At 41.2% G+C, this 18854-nt stretch overlaps 1 protein-coding gene and 1 long non-coding RNA gene across 3 annotated transcripts in view; one reads left to right on the forward strand and one right to left on the reverse strand.

Annotated features, from left to right (window-relative positions):
- LOC116151557 (trafficking protein particle complex subunit 9) overlaps nt 1-18854 on the reverse strand; it is a 373012-nt gene that overhangs the window by 234490 nt on the left and 119668 nt on the right. The window lies entirely within an intron of this gene.
- The window catches only part of LOC116147424 (uncharacterized), a 46463-nt gene that overhangs the window by 21226 nt on the left and 6383 nt on the right, over nt 1-18854 (forward strand). Inside the window, exons 2-3 of one of the 2 annotated variants that reach the window (XR_010377066.1) lie at nt 10129-10271; nt 11690-11787. This is a non-coding gene — a long non-coding RNA (uncharacterized LOC116147424). Of the gene's footprint in view, nt 1-10049; nt 10272-11689; nt 11788-18854 lie in introns of those variants that run through there. The other variant, XR_010377065.1, reaches the window with a different exon arrangement.

Genomic DNA, 18854 nt, shown 5'->3' on the forward strand with positions numbered 1-18854 from the left:
GTTCCATGCTTCCATTCTCACCAAGAGCTCTGCTTTTGAAGGTTCTGGTCAGAGAGCCACAAATACTCCCAAGCCAATTAAAAAATAACTGTCTCTTTCACTCGGGGAAGGGCACACAGAAGGAGAACGGGTCATCCCGAGAGCAGGAGAGGCCAAGTCAGTACTGCCATCAGGGGTCTGACAGACAAGCCAGCTCAGTTCCTCTTACTAGTTGTTTACTTGGAGGATCTGGGGTATTTGGGTGACCTGCAAGTGTCAGGAAATAGTACACAAGGGCTTTGTAGATTTTCTGGTCTGGTGTTAACTCACCCCATTGTAGCTGTTGTGCAAGGAAACAAAACTTGGTGGACAACAGGCCATGGCCTCTGCTCCCTGGTGGAGCCAGGAGGTTACAATGTTCAGTACAACTGCGGGGGAATCATTTCTATGTTGAGAGTCCAGATGGCCTTACATATCTCTCATGCTGGATGTCTAAGTTGCAGAGGGAAACTGGATTCCATCCAGCTCTCCAGCCAAGGAGGAGACCAGAAGTGGCCTCCCCCACCAACTGTGAGCTCTTTGCCTCCACTGACAGCAGCATCTATAGCAAAAAGCTGGGCTGCCACCTGCGTTTCCGTGTAAACATCCGAGTAGCCACAGCAATGGCCTCGTGAGGGTTTGTGTGCCCAAGGAAGCGGTGTGTGGGATGGAGGGAGGAGTGCCGGGGTCAGACACCGGGCGGGCAGGCAGGCAGTGACGACATCTGTGCAGCGCAGGCGCCATGGAACTGAGCCAAAGGGAGGCGGGTTTTGGAGCAGGGAGCCTGGGCAGTGCTGTGTTGTTCATAAGAAGATCCTGGGCTCTGGATCCAAGAAGTCATTGGCTTGATTCCTGACCCCAACCCTCATCTTGGGCAAATGTTTGAATCTTTCTGTGCCTCTGTTCCCTGGTGTCCCAAATGGGGACAATAGTAGCAATTACCTCTGAGAGTCAGGAGGGCCTTTATAGATGTCATTTCATTACTCTCACAGCAGCCCACGAACACGGTTCTAGGTCCCCCATTTTACACGTGGCAGACAGGTAACCTTTTAATCAGTAATCAGGCAACTAAGAATGGTCAGAACCAGCATTTGAATCTGATCCCTGTGTCCAGATTATTTCTATTCTCACTCAGTATTACTGGAAAAATAGTAAATTCAGAACAAACATTGCTGGGAAATGGGTGCTTGAAATATGTTTGTCGTCATCACCATTAGGGAGTGTTGTGTTCATGTTACTCACAGCCCATCCGAGGCTCCCTGCATATCCTGCTGCCCCAGGTGGGGTCTGCAGGGCTCTGGGCAGTTTCTCCTTGATCTCTACCCTAAGGCTCTCTGCTCTCTACAGGTTGATTCTCAACACTGACTGCTCAGTAGAGCTAATGTCTAAAAACAAAAAAAGGTGGGGAAGGTACGGCTCAGTGGTAGAGCACGTGCTTAGCATGCAAGAGGTCCTGGGTTCAATTCCCAGTACCTCCATTAAAATAAATAAATCTAACGCCCCCCCCAAAAAACAGAAGAAGTAATTAAAAAACAATAAAGAGTAAAAAGTCCCCACTCCAGGCTGGGGCACACTATTTTTTCAAGGCTCCCAGATGCTTCCCATGTGCAGGAGGGTGAGATCTACCCCTATACAATTCTTCTCGTGATCTTGTCCACTCACACCCATTAGCCTCTTGAAACAGGAAAACTACTTGGCTCAGCCAAGAACTTTCTCCTGATTTCTAGACTTTTATTTGCCTACTGGACATCTCTCCTGAAGCCCACAAGCACCCAGCAAGAACTGAATCAGTTGTCTCTTCTCATGAATTGCCCCTCTTCCTGCCTTTCTTATTTCAGGGAATGGCACTATAATTTAGGACACTGCCAAAGCCAGAAAGCTGACAGGCATCTTTGACCTCTTCCTGCCCTTCCATCACACCTGTGGCCAATCCTTCCACCGGCTGAAATGTTTTCTTCTCTCTCCTCCTGGTGGGGCCTCAGCAGGCCTTCACATGAAACTGCCAATAGGTCTCCCTACCTCTATCTTGTCTCTTTCTAGATCACTTTGCATGTCTCCTCTACCTTGGAGGCACACAGAGTCCTATGTGATCTCTCCACCTGGTTACCTCAGCTGCCTCCCACACCCTGTGCTCACTCCTAGACTATTTGCAGTTCCTGGAAGTGACCTGGCTCTCTTTGGCCTCCCTCCTTTGCTCGTGTAGCTCCCCAGGGAGAAATGGCCTTAACATTATACCTTCACCTGATCACTTCTAGGGCATCTGAGAGCTCACCACAGTGGTTCCCTCCTCTGGGAGAGCCTTGGCTACAGTTCCGGCTCTCTGCCCCGAGCACCATCTGCTGACTGTTATCCAGGCCCTCTTAACACGCCTCCTCAGCCATCATTTCATGATGAGTCCTGTGCACCTAGGAGCTCCCGGAAGCAGGGACTGTGTCTTTTTTCTCTTTATTCTCAGAGCATGGTAGAGTCTCAGGTATAATGGTGGAGGGAACAGTGGTTATTCTGGAATTTCTCTAAAGTTGGGGCCTTGGGGTAACAGTCTGGTTGGAAGAAGGGCTTAGGGGATTTACCCTGAAGCCACATTTTCAATTAACATTTCATGTTGTTTTTGTCTACAACTTGAAGTTACGAGTCTTAAAACAGAATGACGATTTCTAAAAAGTACTTTACCGAAGATTGAGGAAAATGGCAGTTTTCCATATTTAAGAATATTATTTTAATTTTGTGTGACTGGGGTGGTGGAAAATAGAAATGCAGGGGCTACTAAAGCATTCTCATCCTCTTCCCCACCCTCAGGTCCTTCTGACAGAAGAGACAGAGGGATGTGAGGAGAAGGCTTGGAGGGTGGACCGTGCACTGATTTTAAATTATGACACTTACTTGTGCTTTTTTTTAACTTTCTTTTAAATGGAGGTATTGGGGCTTGAACCCAGGACATTGTACATGCCAAGCACGTGCTCTACCACTGAGCTATACCCACCCTTCCCCCCGATATTTGTGTTTTTAGTGGGCATAGTGTGCTGGTAGCAGGTACTTTAGCATCAGACACAGTCACGTGCGTCTCACCATCACGTTAATACCTTTCCCCTGAGCTAGAGAGCTAGTCTGTTTTCAAAAGTTCAATAAATTATCTACATTTTCTTTTTTCTTAAAAAAAGGCATTAACTCATGTTTCTCATTAGTATCGCCTATAAATAAAATGTGATTTTATTAACCATTTACCAAAGTGTTAAGGGTAATAAATATTAAGTACAGATTTCTGAAGCATCAGTCATCACTGAAGATCCACATTCTGCTGTTCTCTCTCTCTGTTAGTCACCTTACTTCTGGAGATCTGGAAGCGGCGCCAGGCAGAACTTAAGTACAAATGGGACACGGTTGAGCAGGAAGAACAAGTCCGGCCAGAAAAGGAGGCGCGGTGTCCCCACGTGGAGACAGATGAGATTACCCAGGAAAAGCGGGCGCTGTTTAGATGCACTTCAGTCTGTTTACTTCTGGGCTTGTCAGCCTTGGCTGCATGTTGGAATCACCAGGGGACCTTAAAAAATGTTGGTGCCTGGATTCCTTCACTGCAAGCTCTGATGGTACTTAGTGGCCTGGGGTGCATTCTGGCATGGGGAAGTTTTTAAAGCTCCTCTGGTTATTCTAATGTGCAGCCAAGGTGAAGGAGCACTGCCCGGAATGGTGGACACAGAAGAGAAGTGTGGTCCTTCCTTCATAATAACAGTAAAAAGGGGGAAAAGAAAAAGACTGCTATGTGTATAATAAAAGAGGCATTGATTTGTATCCTTTCATAATGCCAATAAATAAATGCAAAATATAAATTAGCCGCAATGACATAGATGTAGAAGGAAAGACACATTGGTTTTTATAGTTGACTCCCATTTTTTCACATGTGCCTTAATTCTTGCGGCCTCCTTTTCATCGTAGACTAGGTGCCCCTTTGTCTTGAACTAAGTCCAGGTCACTGCTCTCCCTTCCGTTTGGGATGTGCACAAAGCAACGTGGCTCTCACCCTAAAGTCAGAGAAAGGGCAGAAGAAGCAGGGAAACCTTTGTTGAGGTGCCATCACTGTTTGAGCAATGTCTGAGCTAGGCATTGTATATAATTGGAAATGAAAATTTATTGCTGACACTCATGCTGCAAAATTAAAAAAATAAAACTATATATCTTTGTATCAACATTCCAGAGCTATGTAAAGATGATTTTTTGAGACATCTGTATTATTGCTTCTTTCCATCATCTGAGATAATTTAGAGCTGATGGTACTTGCAGTCAGTAGCAGCAGGACAGTAGGTTGTGAGCATGAATAACCCTTGGAAAGAAAAAGCTTTTACTAAGAACATCTGAAAATGTCTCCAACTATAGATTTAATAAATTGAATCACAGATCTACAGAATGTTGGCACTGAAAATGTCTGGAGGGAGCAGGTCAAATTCCTCTTTTTATAAATGGAAAAAAATGAAGTTCAGCTACCAATAGAAAGGGACATTTGTATTTTACAATGTAATAAGCTTCTAATAATCCCCATTATGAATATTTCCCATTGTTTACAACTGAAGTTGGGGGTCAAAGAATATGTTGGTGAAAGACCGTACATCCAGAGATGAAAGCTGAAACTTAGACAAAATTAGATGTGCATAATGTTTTTGAGTCCTGAAAAATAAAATCGTATCATATTGGCAGCATACAAAAAATACTGAAGAAAAGATTTTGGACATTTAAACTGCCAATTGTAAATTTAAAATTGCCAACTAATAAGTTTAAATTTTCATTGGAACATGCTTGTTGAAAAATTGAAGATGAAGACTCATTTCAGTTTATCATTCTTCGTTATTTAAAAAATTGTTTAATTTTTCTTTTAGTTATTTATTTGAATTGTTTACTTTAATTGCGAATGCATGCTCCATTGTTTAGAGAGGCCAGCGTTGTGGTAGTGAGACCTTGGGAATGAAGTTGCCTAAATACATATTTGAACACAACAGCTTGCTTCCTGAGTGATCTTGGACAACTTAACTTCTCTGTGCCATAGTTTCCTATAAAATAAGAATAAGAGAGTTGCTTCCTCATGACTGCGGTAAGCACAGGTCGAATTAATGTACAGAATCTACTTGGAAGACTTCCTGGCACAGAGGAAGGGCCATGTACTTAGTTACAGCTATTATTATGCTATATCTGCTTTTATAATCCATTTAAATCTTGAGTCTTACTGATTTCATCTCTAAAAAAGAAATCTAAATATAAACCCTAAAATGGGAACTCTAAAACTTCATAGTTGTAGCTAATTAACACATAAAGCTCAACCAAGAAACACACAGTGGAGACCAGTTATCTGCAGACACCTGTGAAACTTCCTGTCCTGCATGGAGTCTAAGCTGTCACTACCGTCACTTCTGAAATCAAAGGCAAGCTAAGGAATAGAGCTTTAAAGCTTGGCCTAATCAGGTACCCAGACCCCTAAGTTCAGACCATGGCAGGGAAACAGTTTACTGTTCACATGTGCATTTTGAAAATATAGTATTAAAATGAACACTGTACGTATTTTGTTGTGTGTTTTACATCGATAACAGAAAAGAAAAAAAAAAGGAAAAAAAAAAAACCCAAGCAGTTACAAATAAGGAGGCTATGTCTGAAAATTATTATTTTTTTTTAAATTATGTTTACAATTTAGTGACCAGTTAGGAGAAAAATCATTTCATTGGTGTAATCCCTTGATTGACTAAACTTGTTTTTTTAATAAGGAAGAAGAGCGTGTTCCATTTACCACCTGGGGAAAGTGTATACATATAACTCTTTGTGCAATTGCTTTTTTCTGGGTAAGAACCTGCCACAGACTTTTTAAAATCTAATGTGAAATGCTGAGAAAACTGAAAATCAAGCTGGGAAATATGTAGTCTCATAGAGAAAACTTTTTCCAGAGAACATCTGAGCCAACTCAGGGGGCCACTCTGGACGTTCCACAGTCTCTTCTGCTCACAGTGCTTCCCCCAATTCTTTTCACCTCACTTGTTAAAGTCACATCCGTGGTTTAGGATTCTCCAGGGTCTGATTAAGAGACCAGATGGAGCCATTAAAATTTCTAAAATTTTCCAAGAATAACAACCAAGGTAAAATGTCTAAGAATAGCCTAACAAAAGGATAGTAGGAACTATCAAAAAAAAAAAAAAACTACTGAAAGATATAAAAGATGCTTTAATCACATGATTCTAGATTAAAAGATCATATCTCCAAAATATCAAAAGTTATAAAATTGATTTGGGGTTTATTGTGAATAAAATCATATTAGTAGTATAATAATTATTAAGATAATGAGAGTTTTACTAGCTCAAGAATAACCAGATTAGAAAATAGGACAGGAAGTCCATATATGGGCTCTGATATCAATAATAATTTAATATAAGAGATGGAAGACATTACAAATCAGGGAGATAAAGGATATTCAGTAAATGGAACACTTGTTAGCTAATTGGGGGGAAAACAAAGATTGAAATCATACAGTGAACCATATATTGTGTTACATTCCAGAAACATTTAAAAAAGTAACACAATTAGAAAAAAACTACAAATAAATATGGATGAATATACAACCTCTAGATGAACAGTAAGTTTCAGAGGAAAATATATAAAGATTTCCATGCATCAGAAGCATCCTAAGTTTAAACAAAACACCAGAGGATGTTATTTGTTTACAAATCTGACAAGGGGCTAATTCCTTCAATACATAGAGAGTTCAGATCACTTCAAGGTAACATCAAAAAATCTCAGGAGCGTAGGAGGCAGAGAAGATGAACACACATTCACAAAGGAAAAAATAGATGTCACACTCCAGTGGTAATTCATTCAGTGCACATCAGAATGAAATAGTTTTCCACCTCTCAAGTGACACAGCTCTGTTTATGAGGATGAAGTGCCTGTGATCACCAATCCCATGCCTAGGTTACTGGATATTTTTTGTGAAGTATGGTTGATTTACAATGCTGTGTTAATTCCTGGTGTACTTCTCAAGCCTTCTTAGAAAGCAGTCTGGCAGTTCATATCAAGAGTCAAAAATATTCATATGCTTTAATCCAATAATTCAGTTTTGAAAAACTTTTAATCAGGAAGTATTTCAAAATGGCAGGGAAAAGTCGGTATGGATGCAAGTCACAGACATACTTTTGTATGTATATATATATAAAATCTCAGCCAAAATATTCTTCCAAACCTTCCCATAGTAGAATATTATGCAGCCATGAAAAAGTGTGTCCATGAAAATATTTTATGACATGTCAAAGTGTTATGCTTATGATAGGCTTGAGAATAAAATTAGTATATAAAATGATTTGTAATATACAAACAATGCACCGTTCTGATGGAATTATGTCTATAGGTAGAAGCATTTTTCTTATTTTATTTTTTATTCATTCTCAGAGTTGGAGTCTTTTGATTGTAGGTGACAAAATCAATCTCCAATGTGTTTAAACAACAACCAAAAAATGGGGATTCATGGGATTTATTGGTTCCTGTAAATGAAATCCTCAGGTCTGAGGTCTGGCTTCAGTCAAGGAGAGATACTGTAGCCCAGATGATGTCAAGGGCTGCTTTTGTCCTGTCTTCATTCTGTGTCCAAGGATGTCTCAGCATTCTGCTTCTAGGCACTCAGCATCTCAGATCACACATCCATGCAAACAAAGAGAGGTCTCTTTTGGCAGCTTCCTCTCTTGATAGAGGAAGCTTATCATTCACATGGGCACCAGCACGTATCTTCTCACATAATAGTGGCTCTTACTGGGTTATTTGCCAATTCTCAAATCATGTGCGAAGCCAATAGAATGAGGGGTATTATTTGTCTTAAACCAACTGAGATCTACCTCTGGTGCTTCAGAAAGAGTGGGCCAATCGAGCTTAAATCACAGGACTAAAAACAGAAGGGAGGTTATTTACCCTAAAGCAAATTCTGGGTCCTCTTCTAAGACTGGTGACAGATCCAGGACAGCAGTTCTGTCCACTACTGACTACTTTCAAATTTTCTTTAATGAGCAAATATTAAAGTTATGATCAGAAAACATGATAAATAAGAAGAAACTTGAGGAAGGAGAATGGAAAGCTTTCCTGTTTCTTAAGAAATATTGAACCCATTAATTGCTTGGAAGAAAAACGGAAATGTGTCAAGTTTGTAAAAGTTCTGAAATGAATTAGAATTGATTTCACAGACCATGAAGGAGACAGTGCTATACAGTTAGTGTGTCTTTGGGCTCTTTGAGTATTTCAGTTCTTTCACTTAATAGTTGCTTCATTTGGGGCAAATTGCATCATCTCCACGTGGCTCTACTTCCTAATCTGTAAAAGAGACATAATATTACCTTCCCCACAGGGTTATTGTGAGGATTTAGAAAAATAGATGTGTGCTGAAGCAATAGTAAGCATTTAAAGAATCTTAACTATTATGTTTTCTTAACACATAATTAAAAAATTATTATGCAGACTTATTTAAAATGCATAATATTTAAATGGCCTATATGTGCTGTATAAGAAAGGAAGGCTTAATATACCTTCTAGAATACATTTTTCTCAGCCTTAACTAATTTTCACATTTAATCACACACACACCAAAAAGTTATTCCTTTCACAAGCATGAAGCCTTAACTGTGAAGAAAAGGATGATGAAAGAGAATAGAGGAGGAAATAAAATGCTTTCTCTACAAACTGATGGCTTAAAAACTAAGAAAAACAACTTTTTAAGAACTTGGTCACCATATTCATAGCTAAAACTTAGGTAGAGTTTTTCACATGCCTGTGGTTAATGTCCCAAATGTTTTCACAATTAGTAAATCATTGACTCATCACAATAGTCGTATAAATTGCTATTATTATCCCCCCATTATATGGGTGAGGAGATTGAAGCCCCTAGAGGTTAAGAAATTTACACAAGGCCCCACAGCTAGCATCGGAGCTGGGATCCAGATGCAGGAGTGTGGCTCCAGGAAGGGCTTGTAAACACCCTGCAGGTGCAAGCCAGCCTCCCGCTGTTACTGTAAATAACATGATGTGGTCCACTTAGTCTTGAAATTCACATTCCTTGTAGCTTTCTCTCTGGGGCAGCCATCAGGAGCAGCCAGAGACACTGAGTACATGCTTCTGGACGATGACCAAGAAGGTAGATGGAAGGAAAACAGTTTAAAAATGGGACCTTTAATGTGCATTCTTCAGTGGGCAGAAAAATACCTGCCTAGTGAGGAGCTGAAACCCTATCAGCCACGTGCAAATTATGCTTCAGACACTCCCGTTGCCCTTGGGTCCACACAGTCAGGACTACAATGGATCAGGGACATGAATCTTGTGCAAATGCAGGGAGTATGAATACCTGCCATTTTAAGATCTCAAGGAGTACGAAAATCATGTGAAGCTTCCATCAGCAGAGACCTGCTGTCACTTCCAGTATTTCCCTCATGGCACGTCCACAGCTTCACTGGTCCTATTCAGAATGAAGACGACAGCTAGCACCTGCTGACCCCTGAATCAGTGATAGGTTCTCCCTTGAAAGGAAGCGTATCCCTTTCATGGGTTACAACTAGATCATAACCTAAGTAATTCTATAGATGTAGAAGGGGTATTTTCATTGGTTCTGCTATCACAGACTTGTCTCCAAAAGAACATGCCACCAGTTACTCCATTTTCAGCCATTTAAAGATATACTTAGCAGGCTTCCTTCTTTAGTTCAGTTTTAGGTTTACAGAAAACTTCACAGAAATTGGAGTTCCCATATATTCCCTATGCCCTGCACACAGCTGCTCCTGCTGTCAGCATGTTACATTAGTGGATGCACTCATTCTTTTTGACATCCTTCATTCCTCCTCCCCAAAAGTTTAACATGCCTGATATTCACGTCTCTTGTGGCATTTATGTGCGATTTACATCACTTCTCATGTTTATGTGAGGTTTACAGGCCATGCATGTTGTCTGTTTAAGCGTTGGTTGGGGGCAAGTTTTCTGTTTAAAAATATGATCATTAGTGAGTCTCATGCTGCTGGGTTTTTGGGTTGTCAGGTCCCGTTGACCATTGCTTCAGTTATTGGGATCATTGTCTGCGGACTTTCAGTGTTCATTGTATTTTCTGCAAAACTTTCCAAGAACCTGAATGGAAGAGACCCAATCCAGAAGTACCTGACTGTGCAGGTGGGCCACGCCCATCACTGCTTCCCTCATCAGCGTTATCATCATCGTGACCCTGAATGCCATATATGAGAAAGTGGCAATCATGATGACTGACTCTGGTAAGCTCCTCCTGCAGCTGAGGTCATTTCTACACCAGTTTTAGAACGAGGTCAAAACAGAGACTGTATCTTTTAGGCACTTCAATTCCAGTACATTACAGTCTTTAGAAAACTTCAAGTGTAAACGTATTTTCTCTAGCCTATGTGAGAAGTGAATTAGCTCCAGCTTTGCATTACTAAAAGGGAAAAAGGAAGCATTAGAATGTCCAAGCTCTGTGTAAACAGGTCAGTGCTTAATAATAATTTCAATTACATTAGATCATGAATTTTATTGTTGAAAGTAAATAGTCTCTGTATTGCAAATAAGTGGAAGAGGGTCGTGGTTCCAGTGGCAGATTTGCTTGTGCGTTACAGAAAGGAGAGGTAATCACAGTTTTATGTGTCTTCCCCCCATGCTGTTCCTGTTAGTGTAGCTCCATTCTCATCAGATGTGGCTTCTATAATAAATGTTTCTTCTCTCTGGCTTGTATCCCAGCCAGCGGCTTAGTGGCCCAAGTTAAGTGCTTCCGACCCGCTGCATGTGGCTGGGTCGTTCTCCCAGTGGTCTGCTCAGTGGTCATCTTCTGAAAACACTAAGACCAATTCAAATTCTGAACTAGGAGGATGACCCGTTTTATGTTCCCCAAATGCTTCTAGCAAGTTGCCCCGTGTTTTGTTTGTTTCCTTCAATTGTCCTACCTTACTGCCGTTCAGGGAGACAAGAGAATATCATTTAGCAGGATGTTTAAAAGTAGCTTTCTGCCAACTTACACCTGACAGAGGACAGTTCTTGCCCATTGGATACTGTTGTGCTTATAAATTTTAAGGAACGGCTGACTCTTTTTTTTTTTTTTTTTTTTTTTTTGCCTTGTGGGATATTGCGTTCATAGTGGGAGAAACTCTTACAACAGTGTGTACACTTGGAATTAACATAGTAGCTATGTTAAGGAATTCAAAACAGCTTAAATGAAAACAGTGTGAATTGTGTGTATATATACATATTTCCCGTGTTAACTCATGTGTCCGTGGCTTTGATGAGCGTCTCAAAGCCGTTCACAGTTTTACAGAATTAACTTTTCTTTATTCTAGCTGCAGAGCACCCAAGGACCAGACTGACTATGAGAACAATCTAGCCATGAAGTTGTTCTTGTTCCAGTTTGTCAACTACTACTCCTCGTGTTTCTACATCACATTCTTTAAGGGCAGATTTGTGACTTATCCTGGAGATCTGGTGTATTGGCTGTGAAAATACAGAAATGAAGACGTGTGAATACAGCTTTGTGTTCTGACAGTCTAACCGTTTCATGTTTTCTCTTAGTTGCCCAATGAAGAGTGTCTTTACTCTCTGTTCTTTAGACTTTTTTAGGCATATAATAATGACTTTATTTCATTTTAGAGCTACCTAAAATTTAAATGAGATTTTCTTTCTAATATTCCAGTGTGACCAAGGTGGCTGTCTCCTTGAACTGAAGACACAGCTGACAATAATCATGGGAGGACAGTCAATCTGGAATAACATACAAGAGGTGTTACTTCCGTGAGTACTAAGTCGTGATCTTGGGTTGAGAACGGCCCACCCATCCACATCATTTTCCTGCATGCCCATTTCTAAAACAGGGGAGACTCTCAGCTTATTAAAGCTCTCCAGATAAGATGATCCAGCCAACATTGTAAACGTACCTGCTGTTTAATAATTATGCTTAGATACCTTCCTTTTTTTGTTTAACTTAAATCCCCAAGTGCTATAGTTTCTGCTTATGAGCCCATCATTAGGGACTGACTGATCAGAGCCCTTTGAGAGATGGCCCTTTTTAGGGCCGTGAACTAAGTTTTCCCACAACTTCCCACAACTTTCTCCTCCTTTTACACATGCATTTAAAAACAAAAAAGAACATTAATTTGTTGAGTGCCTAGTATGTGCTAGTCACTGTATTAAATGTTGTACATATATGTGTGTGTGCGTGCGCATGTGTGTGTACAATTTAATCACCCAAACAATCCTTATTCTTATCTTCCTTTTGCAAATGAAGATCCTGTGGCTTAAAGAGGGTAAATGATTTGCCCAAGCTCTCATTGCCAATAAGAGACCACTGTGGGACTCACATGTAAGACCCTATCTCTCTGAATCCATGTTCTTCTAAGAACAGAGATTCTCTTGTGGTCCCAAGGCACAGGGTTACATAATGTTTTAAGAGACACTTGTCTAAAAGAATAACTATAGAGGTTTTGACTTACTGTTCTCTTCCTAAAAATGAGAAAAGCAGATGTTAGCAAAGGTCACACTGTCCTTTTGATTTTCAAATAAGCCCAATCCCATATCAAAGAGGACAGTCCAGGGTTATCTGTAATTTCTGAACATTTCAAGGAGCTTACAGTATTCGCTTTATGTTGCTGTTGTAACAAGTATCCCCAAACGTCACGGTAGAAGGAAGAAAAAAGAAAAAGTATCCACTAAACAACACAAATTTAACCTTGTAGCATTCTTCAACGCAGAAGCCTGCTGAAGTCAAATTATTGGCAGGGCTGTTTCTGAAGGCCTCAGGGTAACCTGTATCTTTGAATTTTCTGGCTCCCAGAGGCCACCTGCTTTTCTTGGCCTGTGACCTCTTTTCTCTCTCTCAAGGTAAGCATGGTTTTGTGTTTCTGACTCTGATCCTGTGGTCACATCTCCTCTCCTCTCTCCCCTCTTGTCTCTCTCTTCCTCCTTTAACGACCCTGGTGATTACACTGGGCCCATCTCTAGAATCCAGCTCATCTCTCTTAGAGTTGGCTGGTTAGCAACCTTAATCACATCTGCAACCATAGGCCCCCTTTGCCAGGGAACCTGACCTCTTCATATTTTCTGGGGATTAGGACATAGACATCTTGGGAGGGGAATCATTTTTCTGCCTACCACACTAAATTTTTAAGATAATTTCTGGGTTTGAGTTTCTGTTCTCATAAAACTGTTGATCTCTCTTCTGTCTTGCCTTCCATACCAGCATTCTGCTCCTGGCCAACCTAACTGCAGAGCTCACCCCTCTCTGCAGTGTCCCCCAAAACCACTTACACAAGCAGGCCTTACTGTTGTTTGGAGCATGGTGGAGAAACTCAAACAACTTGAATTTTGAAATAAAAAGAACCTCCGTAATTTTAAAATCTTCCATGCCACTATAAAAGTTTATATTTTTAACTTCATTTCTTAATTTTTAAACTATTTTGAACTTTGTTACTTTTTAAACTTTACTTTTTTTCTTATCATCCTTCATTGTAAGCTCCAGAAACCTGCTATTCTGCCCACCGCATCCAAGTTCCCTTTCACTGTTTCTCCTCCCTTCCCTAACCTTCCTTCTCTCTCCCTTATTACCAAGTTTCTGTCCATTCTTTTTATAGGGCAATTAAATTATTTTTTCTTTCTTTCTTTCTGTTTTTGCCGAGTGAACACCTTTGGGTGTCAGTGTGTCCTTCCACATTTCTTCACAAGGGCTTCATCTTTCAGCTTCAGTATGGATTGCTGGGGTCTGTTTCTAAACAAAGGCATTTCCCTTGTCCCCCAGCTCACCACGCCCCTCAAAAAAAAAAAAAGACTCTGATCTTTGCTGTGAAATGAATCTTTTTTTTCCCTACTGTGCAGTAGACAACTCTTACCCTGAGCTCACAGTCAGATTTTTTCCAGAGGAGTAAAAGTAGCTCATGTGCAAATAATACTATCTTTCTCTGTGAAAAGAAATAGATCAGATAGAGGAAATACTTAACTCAGATTACTCAAAAGCATTTCCTGAAGGAAATAGGTTAATTATTTAACAGTAAATTTTGTTGAATCTGGTTATCAGTGAGCTATTTTTACCAATCAAGGAGAAGGATATATTTCCTAAATTGGTACTGAGCAATTCATGTGAAATGAAACTTACTCACATGAACTAGTTTAAAGTAAAGGATGCATTATAGTATCTGTGGTCTGTTTATACCTTCGCTTAAGTAAGCACATTGTTGTAGGTTCCAGTGAGCTGAACTTTGCCTCCATGTATTTCTACTCTGGGCTGAAATATTTAGGGAATATGTTTTGAATTATGTTTCCCTTGTTTGAAAACCAGGAATGCTGAATGGTAGCCAAGTTCGAGGGTGGATTGCCTTTTCCTCACTGCCTCTTCACTTTGTATAATGTGCCTGTTTCCTTCTTAATTTTTCATATAAAATCCTAACATACCAGAGATCTATCAATTACTCTTGCTGCACAAATACTATACCCATCCTCAAAAATACATAGGAAGGCAAAAGAAAACTTATAAAGGTAGCGACTATTTTCATGCTATGTAGATATGTCTAAAGGAACATAATGAAATGAATTTCACCGTAACTCACCTGCCTCCAAACCCCAAGTTCCATGTGGATTTCTTGAGTAGGATTCTCGGAGCAAATGAAGAAGGACAGTGATGCCGTGATCCAGGCTCCCTCTGGGGTCTCCCCAGCACTTGGATCGGCAGCTGGTATAAAGTAGGTCTCAGTCCGAGCCAGCTGAGTTGCTGAGTGACTCACAGGCATCAAATGTGTGATATCAGTGAATTAACAGCATTCTTTGTAGAACTCAGAGAATAAGCTGAGAGCCGTGTGGCCTTCCGTGCCTCACATACTATTTTGATATTGGGGTCATTTCTGGGAATGTTATTCTGTACTTGACAAAAGGCTAGTACAATTCCAGGGTTAAGCAACTTGCCCTAGGGAAATTTTATGATAAAATATTAAGAAAAAAAGTTAAATGCCCAAAATGACATAGCATTGTCTTTGGTGTTTAGATAATGTATGGCTGTAATTTTCTTACTTTATATGTTTTCTACTTTTTCCACCGTGTGTATGCACTACTATATAGTAAGAAAAAGCAAATGTTTAAAAGAGAAAATCTCTCTTCTCCAGATATGATTTGGTTAGAGGATGTGTCAGATACATATAATAAGAGAATCTTAAATACATGTGTCCATAATTCACTCTTTAATTTCAGGAACAGTACTCAGGAATGAAATAGATTAAGAGAATCAAAGATACTTGTATTCAAGATAAACAAGTGGGAGTGTCCTCAACAGAATCGGTGATAATCTATAATGCAGGGATTAAATGTGATAATGAAGGTACAAAGACAACATGAAGTAGAAAGTGCCACGTGGCAAGCAGTGAGTAAAGGGCAATTTACCATGATTATGCCAATATGTGTGGTTAATTCCCAAGCAAATGACTGTGTAACATCTGCTAGAGGGGGAAAGCTTCCAGCCTTGGCTGGAGAGGGGGGCGTATCCAGTGTCTGTACTTTTTAAAATGTCTACAGGTGTTTCTCATGTGCAAATTGGTATCCCTGCACGAGAACCATAAATCAACAGAAAACCCAAAAGACCGAGGAAAATGATGGGTTGCCGACAGCCCAAGCTTTTCTGCCACAGAAGAGTGGTTCCACTCAGGAAGACTGAGCAAGAGGCTCAGAGCCTTAGCTAAGGACAAGCCAGTCGGGACTGCTAATACGACCTGATGCCATTGACGGGGGAGGGCAGTTCAGCACAAGAAGGGAGCACCCGTTGAGTTAACATGGAAGTTTCATCCTGTATCCAAACTGTGTTGGATTTGGGTCCCGGAGGGTAAAAGCCCTGCTTCCCTGGGGCATGGACCGGATTCCACAGGAGGCTGAGACACGAAGCATGAGGCAGAGAAAAATTCCCCCAGGAGACTCCCGAGTCTGGGTGCCAGGGAGGGTGATGGACGAGCGCGGTCCCAGCGCCACCCGCAACGCAGGGCTCCGAGTGGCTGTGGAGCTGCGCACTCCCGGCCGGACCTCAGACCTGACTGCAGCGCTCTGGGCTGCGGCCTGGGGAGCGGCTTCAGCAGCAGGCTGTCCCCGTCATTCTCGTAGGTGCTGCAGTGACCCCCACCCCTGTGGACACTACGTTCCCAAGCCAAGGGTCTAAGTGACTTCAACCCTATTTCCAGGTGACCACAGCCTGTTAGCCTGTGCTGCTCAAAAGGAAGATCCCACATGGGGTTTTGATGTGTTAGGGGGGTTGCTAATACCTGGCCTGCTTTGAATTGTTTCATCCTGACAGCAGCCCAGGCAGTGAAAGTTTTATCTCCCAATTTTATTTCAACTTTTTTTGTTGAAAGTATAGTTGGTTTACAATATTGTGTTAATTCTTGGTGTACAGCATAGTGATTCAGTTATACATACATATATATATATATATTCCTTGTCATATTCTTTTTGACTATAGGTTATTAAATGTTACTGAATGTAGTTCCCTGTGCTATACAGTAGGACCTTGTTGTTTGATGCAAAAATTACTAAACAAAGTATTTGCAGACTAAACCTAGCCATGTATATGACAGAGTTGTGTTTATCTCAGGATTTAAATGTGGTTTTGATCTCCAGGAACTCTTTATCAACTTATCATAAGTAAAGAGCCTGTGGACCACTTTTCAGACAAATGTTTTAAAATCATAAGATTTAGAGAATGAAGAAGGAAGATAATTTTACTGAAAAGCAGATATCAAAATATAGAAATGGGCATTTGTGATACAGTAATATCTGAATTATTGGAAGAACGTGTTGAATAAGAGGATCCAGTGGTGGGTCTACTAACCGCAACATTCTGCCACAGCAGTGAGTGTAAATCATCTTCTGAGATCCTCAACAATTGCATTTTGAATGTAAATAAACTTAAATAACAAATAAGCCATGAAGTGTGGATTCAGATTCAGGGGTATCTCGAGTCCATATCCATACCGCTTCCCAGAATTCCCTGCTCTTCCCCTAAAGTAATTGAAAGAAATGGGGAAAGTTTGTGAAGCGAAGGGCATGTTCCATTGCAAAGAAATCTCATAGCAAACCTGGGAGCATGGCCAGGGAAAGGTTAACGCTGAGATCAGAGGCAGTGGGAAACCAGCAGGGGCAGCTCTTTACAAGTCACATCATGTACTCTGTTTGTGTCCATGTGTGTCTGCATACAGACGTGTGGGCATGTATGATGTATACACCTGCCTTTCATGTGAAGCCGCCTCACTGTCCAAATTTGAAATCCATCCAAACGTGCAGTGCTGTAAGCCGAAACTCAGCCAGACGCTTAGTTGTCTGTTGTTGCTCTGTCTCTTCTGCTGAACTCCACGAGTACACCAAGCGCCAGCTGTTGCTTTCAGGGACAACAGCTCTGTAGGCTACAGGTCCATGCCTTGTTTCACTGCCAACTCTGATTTCCTTTCAGGACAAATTGCCATTTGAAAAAGGGGGAAGCATTCAGTTGGCCCACAAGCCTCTGAGTGAGGGAAAAAGAAAACCTTAGAGACAGCTCTGTGGGACAGCATCCAGGAGGGGGCAGAGCACTGGGCTGCTAGTCGAGGCTGTGTTTCTTTCAAGCTCTGCACTGACTTTGAGGTGGCATGTCACTTCTTTGGCCCTTGATTTGTTCAGCTTAAATTAGGGTCTTGGACCTGTTTGATCCAATGTTAGAGTATCACTTTTCTGCTTGGTCACCCTCCATGGCTCTGCAATTCCTTCAGAGGGAAAAATGCCCACATCCTCACTGCAGTCTCTTAGGCTCCACCCCCAAAACCACCACTTATTTCCTATTCACTCTGGCCCACACCAGCCTCCATGCTGTCTGTCCAGCATGAGGGACCTACAGGCCTGTGATCACCGTTCCCTCTGCCCCTCCTCTGCCCTGACCTTCCCTCCGTCTTTGCCTAATTCAAAGGTCACTGCCCCATCCCCACTCCTCCCTACCACACATTCCTCGTCCTCCTTTATTTTACCCACAGCACTTATCACCAGCTCACATACCCTGTATTTCTTTCTTTTAGTTATTTTCTCTGACGATTTTGAGACTGGAAAGGCCACGGTGGATAATAGCAGAGAACTGGGGGGAAAAAGACAAATGAGGGAAGGTATCTTCTAAAAGCTATAATGCCCACCTGAAAAGGAGGTAGGAGATAAAGTTGTAGTCGTTACAATTTTGGTAAACCCAAGGTACGTAGTCAGGACTAGTTTTCACAATATTTGGGGGTAGGGAGGCAGCAATAAAAGGAAATTTATCCTGAAAACAAGAAACTAAATTCTTGGGAAGATGATGTTTTCACCTTTAAATGTCAGTAATACTTTAATGACCTTGGTCTGATAATATCCTGCCTTATAATTTGATCTGTTTGGCAGCTGGGTCATGAAACTAATGGTGCCACAGTTTCGGGAGCAGAACAGAGCACCCCACGATGGGAACGGGAAAACTATCTGTATCCCATGGGCAAACTGGGCTTATTTTATGAATACCTTGAAATCAGCAAGTCATCAGTGGAAATTTCTGTGCTGTCGGTTATACTAGAGTATGTTTTGGGTCTCAGAAGCATCGGTTACCCAGCCAAACAATGACCTAGCCTACCGAAACGGAGCCTGCTTTTCTCCATTAAATGCAATTATGCAATAAGGCTTTCAAATAGGGTGCCTGTGTGTATCTTTGTCAATATTTATGTTGTACAAAGCTGAAGATTTACTGCCAAGGAATGAAATGGAATACTCATTCAGGTACGTCTCCACCATTGATTCTCAGATCCTTCTGGTCATGTAGTCTAAGGACGAGCTCAGAACCGTTACTAGATGTGACT

The sequence above is a fragment of the Camelus dromedarius genome, chromosome 21 (genome assembly GCF_036321535.1).
Source record: "Camelus dromedarius isolate mCamDro1 chromosome 21, mCamDro1.pat, whole genome shotgun sequence".
Classification (NCBI taxonomy): Eukaryota; Metazoa; Chordata; class Mammalia; order Artiodactyla; family Camelidae; genus Camelus; species Camelus dromedarius.